The sequence below is a fragment of the Staurois parvus genome, unplaced genomic scaffold (genome assembly GCF_062004578.1).
Source record: "Staurois parvus isolate SC_StPar_1 unplaced genomic scaffold, SC_StPar_1.0 ptg001192l, whole genome shotgun sequence".
In the NCBI taxonomy this organism is placed as follows: domain Eukaryota; kingdom Metazoa; phylum Chordata; class Amphibia; order Anura; family Ranidae; genus Staurois; species Staurois parvus.
The window spans coordinates 1743345-1751426 of record NW_028318988.1 but is presented as its reverse complement, the minus strand read 5'-3'; positions in this window follow the sequence as shown (position 1 = coordinate 1751426).

The window sequence follows — 8082 nt, the reverse complement described above, 5'->3', positions numbered from 1 at the left end:
AAACCACAATGTTCGCAGAATCAGGCCCGATCTCTGTTAGCACTTGCCGGTAATTTTTTTTGGCAGTTAAAGCAGTCCCTGACAGCAAGGTGCTCTTTTTCCCATGAATCGCACTAGGTACCTATAAATTTAGTGTCCAAAATGTCCAACGAAAGGTACACTAGTGAAGGGGCCTACAGGATTCTGAGCATGTCAGGCGAGAGCGAAGGGGAAGGCTCACAGAATCAAGCTTAGAATGCAAACCTGTAGACAGCAGCAGCACCCTGACAGATAGCTCAGGCAATAGAGAAGAGGTCCCTGCTAAGATCAGGCGTACCCAACCCCATTCCCAGGTTGCTGAGGTGTTACAAATGTTACAAATGCATGACTCCCATATGCAGCAGAGTGCCAGTACTAGTGCCGCTCTACCTTTTGGTGAACTGGCGAGCACCAGCGGCCTAGTAAATCCTGGTCTTTTTTATACAAGCACTGCAGTAACACTTGGTGACGTGACGAGTCCCATAAGTGCAGTACAAGCTGGTGCGGTGGCAAGCACAAGTAGTGTCCTGCAGCCACCAAGAATTTTCACGCAGGCCCATAGAGCCCCTAGTGTCCTTCCAGATGTGCTTGCAAATCTCGATTGGCAGCGCACAAATTTTGCATCTTCCGTACTTCCCTCTTTCACTGTCCAACCCGCAATTCTGGTGGAAACAGCAAATTTAAATACTCCCCTTGATTTGTTGGAGCTGTTTTTCATGGAAGATCTGTATGCATTGATTGTGGATCAAAGCAATTTATATGCACAACAATTTATCGTCGCCAACCCAGATTCAAATCTTGCTGGACCATCCGCATGGAAACCCATTACGGTTTCCGAATTTAAAGTTTTTTTGGGCCTAACCCTCAACATGGGAATTATTAAAAAAATTAATTACGGTTGTATTGGTCCACAGATCCGATTCATCATATGCCCGTGTTCTCTGCTGCCATGGCCAGGCATAGATATGAGAATATAATGCGTTTTTTGCATTTCAACGACAACATACTCTGTCTTCCTCGGGGTGACCCTGAATTTGACCGACTCCACAAAATTCAGCCCCTCGTAAATCACCTTAACTAAAAATTTGCAGATGTTTATACTCCCCAGCAAAACATCTGCGTTGATGAGTCCCTCATTAATTTTTCTGGCCACCTTGCATTCAAACAATTTATCCCCAGCAAGCGTGCTATATATGGGGTCAAGATGTAGAAGACCTGTGAGAGGGCAACAGGCTATACATACAAGTTTTGGATTTACGAGGGAAAAGATAGTTATGTGGAGCCCACCGGATGCCCAGACTACATGGGGAGCAGTGGCAAGATAGTTTGGGACTTGGTGTCATCCTTTTTCAATATGGGGCACCACCTATACGTGGACAGTTTTTATTCAAGCGTGCCACTATTTAGATATTTGTACAATCTTGGAATTGGCACATGTGGCACCGTGCGACCTAATCGCTGGGGTTTCCCTCAACGGCTTGTAAATGCCCATCTTAGAAAGAGTGAAAAAGCCTGCTTGAGAAATGAGGAATTGCTTGCAGTGAAGTGGAAGGACAAACAAGATGTTTTCGTCCTGTCTTCCATACATGCAGATCCAAATTACCAAGGCAGCTGGTGTTGTTGAGAAGTCCCTCTGTGTCCACGATTATAACCTTAACATGGGAGGGGTGGACTTCAACGACCAGAGGATGAAGCTGTACTTAGTTTCCAAAAAAAAGATGCTGGTACAAAAAATTGTCTGTTTATTTATTTCAATTGGCTCTATATAAAGCTTTTGTGCTTTACAAAGCAACTGGCCATAGTGGATCCTTCCTAAAATTCCAGAAGATCATCACAGCCTTTTTGTATCCAGAAGGTGCTATGCCCAAACCCCAACCCAGATGCAGTTAGCCGGCTGCATGAGAGGCATTTTCCCGATCCCATTCCTGGTACCCTAACCCAAAAGGCACCCCAAAAAAAGATGTTGTGTCTGTTGCAGATATGGAATTAGGCATGACACCAGCTTTTTTTGTTTCTCCTGTCTGCCTCAAGGACTGCTTCCGTCACTACCACACACTAGTAGAGTATTAGTATAGGGTACAGCATGGCACAGTTCAGGGTACATATTTTACACAGGGTCTCAAAATATGTTAGGTAGTCAGGAAACTGGCTATCACATTTGGAGAGACCCTACAATCTGTTTTAAAAAGTTAAAGTTTAAAAAAAAAGTTAAAAAAAAATAAACAAAAAGTACAAATCCCCCCAAACATTAAAAATAACAAAAAACAAACATAGTTAGATTTTTTTGTTGTTGTCATTGTTGTTATTGTTCTACTGTTACACTTTTACTGTTTTATTGTTAACCATTGCTGTTTTCTTTGCAAGAATGCTATCAGCTGCAGCACAGACCTGTATATTCTGAGAGCAACAGTAACTTGCTCTCAGAATATACATAAATCAGTGTGGGCAACGCTGTTGGATGAGATTTTTAATCCGCAGTTAAAAAAGAGCATATATGCTGAAGCATGGGGGCCTGGAGTGGCCTGTGGGTGGATAGCCCCTATGCTTTGGCATATATATTTTATAATATTTGTTGGCACATTTCACGTGTACTCACCATTAGGAGTGGGTGGATCCAAGGAGGTATATTCTAATGGTGGGCATACCACACACTTTTTCTGACAGAGATATTTCAATAAAAAAGTTATTTTATTGAGTTACTGTTTTATTCTTAACCATTTCTGTTTTCTTTGTAGGAATGTCATTCAACTTCAGCAGCGACTTGTTTATTCTGACAGCAACAGGGTCTTGCTCTTAGAATATACATAAATAGGTGTGTGCAGTGCTGTTGGATGAGTTTTTTCATCCGCAGTTAAAAAAGAGCATATATGCTGAAGCATGGGGGCCTGGAGCGGCCAGGGGGTGGATGCTGGGGCGTATTTACCACAAGGAAACAAGGCATTTGCCTAGGGTGGCAGTTTTCAGGGGGGCAGCACCGCCGTCTGGAAGAAGGGATACTTGCGTCATGGGGACTAGGTGGGTACTGAGAGAGGCTTCGGGCTGCTTGATGGTGTAAGCAGAGCCCGACTCTCATTCCCAGGGATGTCCAAAGCTGTAACAGACCACCCGACAGCACCTCTATCAGTCCCCTGATAGAGCTTCTCCAGAGTGCGGAGTCTAAGTTCCGGAGCACTTGTTCACCAGGGCCCCTGATGGTGGGGATGGACTTGGAGCGCCCCGGGACCAGGTGGCAGCTACCGGATATCTCTATCAGTGGTAGAGGAGTCTGCCCAGGGATCCCTGAGGGATGGATGGATGGAGGAATGAGCAAGGACAGAGTCAAACAAGCCGTGTCGGTAGCCGAGGGGTCGGTGCGGTACAAAACAGTAGGCAAAGAATGGTCGGGTCACACGCTGGGTCAACAACAGGAGATCAAATCTAAAGGGGAACATCCAGGAGCAGAGTCAGGCAAGCCAAGGGGTCAGGACAGGAGAAGGCAGCTAGGTCAGACAATCCGGATCAAAGTACTCACAACACAGGTAACAGGATATGCAGAAAGACCATTCGGCAACAAGTGTCTGTGCAGGGCTGGTTTAAGTAGCCCACCCTGCACCTGACAGGTGCAGCCTAGGTCCTAGTGCCTGCCCAGCACTGTCATAGACGACAGGTGCGCCTGGGTCCTAGTGCCCTGCTGCCTGCATGTCTTGACAGACACCTACGCATGTGCAGACCCATGCGTCACGATGGTCTCTGACAAAAGCTGTGAAGGCGAGTGTCTTTTTCATGTGTGTTAGTGGAAAGTTCTCTTGGGTGGGGAGGACAGGGGTGTTGTTGGTCGTCCGATTTTTGTGTTGCCTAGGGCAGCACAAAATCTAAATACACCACTGGGTGGATGTCCCCTATGCTTTGGCATATATAATTTCTAATATTTGTTGGCACATTTCATGTGTGCCCACCATTAGAAGTGGGTGGATGCAGGGCGGTATATTCTAATGGTGGACATACCACACACTTTTTCTGGCAGATATTTCTTCTCTTTACTTCATTCAGCCCACAGGCTGCATTAAAAAAAAAAGAACATAGCATATACACCCAACAAGGACCAGTAACGTACTGGTACATCACTGGACTTTGAGTGGTAATACCAGGATGATGCCTGCAGTTGCAGGCATCATCCTGGTATAATTTTTTCAGCCGATGGGCTTTAATGTAAAAGCATTCCTAGTGGCTAATTAGCTGCAGGACTGCTTTTACAAGCAGTGGGAGAAGATGCCCCTCCCCCCTGCTGGCTTACAGTTGTGACCAAAATTATTCAACCCCCAATGCTGTAAAGGGGTTTAGGGACTATAGTGTACATTTGGAATTGTATTCAGAATCAAATCCTACAAGGACGTTGTAACTACCCAAATGCAACTAAAATGACATCAATTGTTTATGTAATACAGTAGTAAATGGTTCTTATGTGGTTTCTTCATTGCCACAATTATTCAACCCCTTAAAGACTACCACTCTGAAGAACAGAGGTTCATACAGGTGCTTTCCATCAGGTATTGAAAACACCTGTGGATGTCACCGAGCAGCAATCAAGCATAATAAGCACCAATTAGGCAGCTTTAAAATGACTGTGATACTCAGCTCCTTCTAGACATTTACTGGTGTGGTTACAAACATGGTGAAGGCAAGAGAATGGTCCAGGAAGACAAGAGAAGAGGTGATTTCTCTTCACAGGAAGGGCAATGGCTATAAGAAGATTGCAAAGATGTTAAACATACCAAGAGACACCTTAGGAAGCATCATTCGCAAATTCAAGGCAAAGGGCACTGTTGAAACGCTACCTGGTCGTGGCAGAAAGAAGATGCTGACTTCGACTGCTGTGCGCTACCTGAAGCGTAGAGTGGAGAGAAGTCCCCGTGTGACTGCTGAGGAACTGAGAAAAGATTTGTCAGATGTGGGTACAGAAGTTTCAGCCCAGACAATAAGACGCACACTGCGTAATGAAGGCCTCCGTGCCAGAACTCCCAGGCGTACCCCCTTGCTGTCTCCAAAGAATAAGAAGAGTCGACTGCAGTATGCCAAAAGCCATGTGGACAAACCACAAAAGTTGTGGGATAGTGTTCTGTGGACTGATGAAACAAAATTAGAACTGTTTGGGCCCATGGATCAACGCTATGTTTGGAGGAGGAAGAACAAGGCCTATGATGAAAAGAACACCTTGCCTACTGTGAAGCATGGTGGAGGGTCAATCATGCTTTGGGGCTGTTTTGCTTCTGCAGGTACAGGGAAGCTTCAGCGTGTGCAAGGTACCATGAATTCTCTTCAGTACCAGGAGATATTGGATGGAAACGTGATGCAGTCCGTCACACACCTGAGGCTTGGGAGACGTTGGACCTTTCAACAGGACAATGATCCCAAGCATACCTCCAAGTCCACTAGAGCATGGTTGCAGAGGAAAGGCTGGAACATTTTGGAGTGGCCATCGCAGTCACCAGACTTAAATCCGATTGAGAACCTCTGGTGGGACTTAAAGAAAGCAGTTGCAGTGCGCAAGCCTAAGAATGTGACTGAACTGGAGGCCTTTGCCCATGAAGAATGGGCGAAGATACCCGTAGATCGCTGCAAGACACTTGTGTCAAGCTATGCTTCACGTTTAAAAGCTGTTATAACTGTAAAAGGATGCTGTACTAAGTACTAAGATTGAATGTCACTTGGGGGTTGAATAAAACTGATAATGCTGTGAGCACAGAAAAGACATTTGTGGTTATTTCATTATAACTGTTATGTTATATTTGTCTGACCTACAAGTGCCTCTTTAATGTAAATGTAAGCAAGATGACTGAATGATCAAAAGCAATGTCAAACTGGCCAAAACACTCAATTTCAGTGGGGGTTGAATAATTTTGGTCACAACTGTACATGGCCTTCTCAGGTAGTCCCATGCCATCAAGGGAAAAAGAGAATGCAACCGGTGTTTCTGCCAGCTGACCATAGAGCTGATTGGAGACTGGAAGGGTGCAAACATCTCTATTCTAAGAAATCAGAAGCTACAAGCATTTCATCACTTCAGTTTTGCAGGATATAAACAGCGCCATTTGTAAATTGGGAAAGCATCTGATCACACCAATCTTGGTTTGATTAGATAATGTAAGGGCAGAGGAGATATCCAGAGTCTGATAGACCCCAGATTTCTCAAAAAAGAATATATGACAATGCCCACTGAAGTTATAGGAGATATTATTTTCATTCTCTGTGATAGCATTAAAAGTGATAAAAAAAAATGAAAGGGACAGTTTAAAAATAATAAAAAAAAAATCAAAATAACTTAACAAAAAAAAAAGTACCCTCCCCCCCGCACGCACACACCTGCGTGCGCAAGTGTTGACCCCATGCCAGTATGTAAACAGCGGTTGCACCATGCATGGGAGGTATCCCCATGAATGTCAGATCAAGGGCAGTAATTCTCGCACTTTACCTCCTCTGTGAATCTAGAAGGGTAGCTTGTAAAGGCTTTTAGAGCTGTAAAAGTGTATGCAGTTTGTCACCATTGCGGAGCATGTGCAGTTTTAAAGAATGTCATGTTTGATATCTCTTTACTCAGCATAGCATCATCTTTTGTAAGTTACCAAATAATTGGACAATATATTTTGATTTTGTGCATCAAAATTAAAAAAAGTGTATTTTTTTTTTTTAAATGTGCGTTTGAAAAATCGCTGTTCGAGTACTATGTGACATAAAAAATTTCAGCACCCACCAATTTATTCACTAGGGTGTCTACTTTAAAAAAATATATAACATTTGAGGGTTTAAAGTAATTTCCTAGCAAATACTGTATACTGATTTTTTTCATGTGAACAAAAAGTGTCAGAAAAGTCTTGGTCTTCACGTGGTTAGAAGAGTGAGTGATGTGTGGCATAAACTTCTAATGCTGGGCATAAAATGCCCCCACCCCCCAAAATGACACCCCAAACTATTTGCTGAAATTCAAATCTACTTTCCAAAAAGGGGTCATTTGGGGGGGGGGGGTGCTATCCTGGTATTTCAGGGCCTCCAAAACTGTGATAGGTAGTCAGGAAGTGTAATAAGGAAATAAAGCCCTTTAACCCCTCGCCTACAGGGCACTTATACCCCCTTCCTGCCCAGGCCAATTTTCAGCTTTCAGCGCTGTCACACTTTGAATGACAATTGCGCGGTCATGCAACACTGTACCCATATGACATTTTTTATCATTTTTTTGTGACAGATATAGCTTTATTTTGGTGGTATTTAATCACCTCTGGGATTTTTATTTTTTCTTAAACAAACCAAAAACCACAGAAAATTTTGAAAAAAAAAGTTATTTCTTAGTTTTTGTTATAAAATTTTGTAAATAAGTGATTTTTCTCCTTCACTGATGTGCGCTAATGAGGCTGCACTGATGGGCACTGATAGGCTGCACTGATGGACACTGATGAGGAGGCACTGGTAGGTGGCACTGATGGGCATTGACAGGCATCACTGATGGGCATTGAAAGGCAGCACTGATACATGGCACTGATAGGCAGCATTGATAGGCGGCACTGACTGGCACTAATAGGCGACACTGATTGGCATTGATAGGTGGCACTGACTGGCACCGTTAGGTGGCACTGACAGGCACTGATAGGCGGCACTGATGCAAACTGATAGGCAGCACTGACTGGCACTGATAGGCAGCACTGATTGGCAGCACTGATATGTGGCACTGATTGGCATTGATAGGTGGCACTGACTGGCACTGATGGGTGACACTGAAAGGCAGCTCAGATGGGCACTGATATGTGGCATTGATGTGCACTGGTAGGTACAATGATCATCAGGGCACACTGATCATCAGTGCCCTGATGATCAGTGAACATGTCCCCTCCGAGGAAAGCCAATTAACGGCTCTCCTCTCCAGCTGTCAGTGTGACAGCTCGAGAGGAGAGAAATGCCGATAACCGTCATTTCCCTGTTTACATGTGATCAGCTGTGATTGGATACAGCTGATCTCATGATCGAGCCAACATCTTCGGCTCTTTCCATGATCGGTGATCCACTGTGTCCGAGGGACACAGTGCACCGCCGATCACC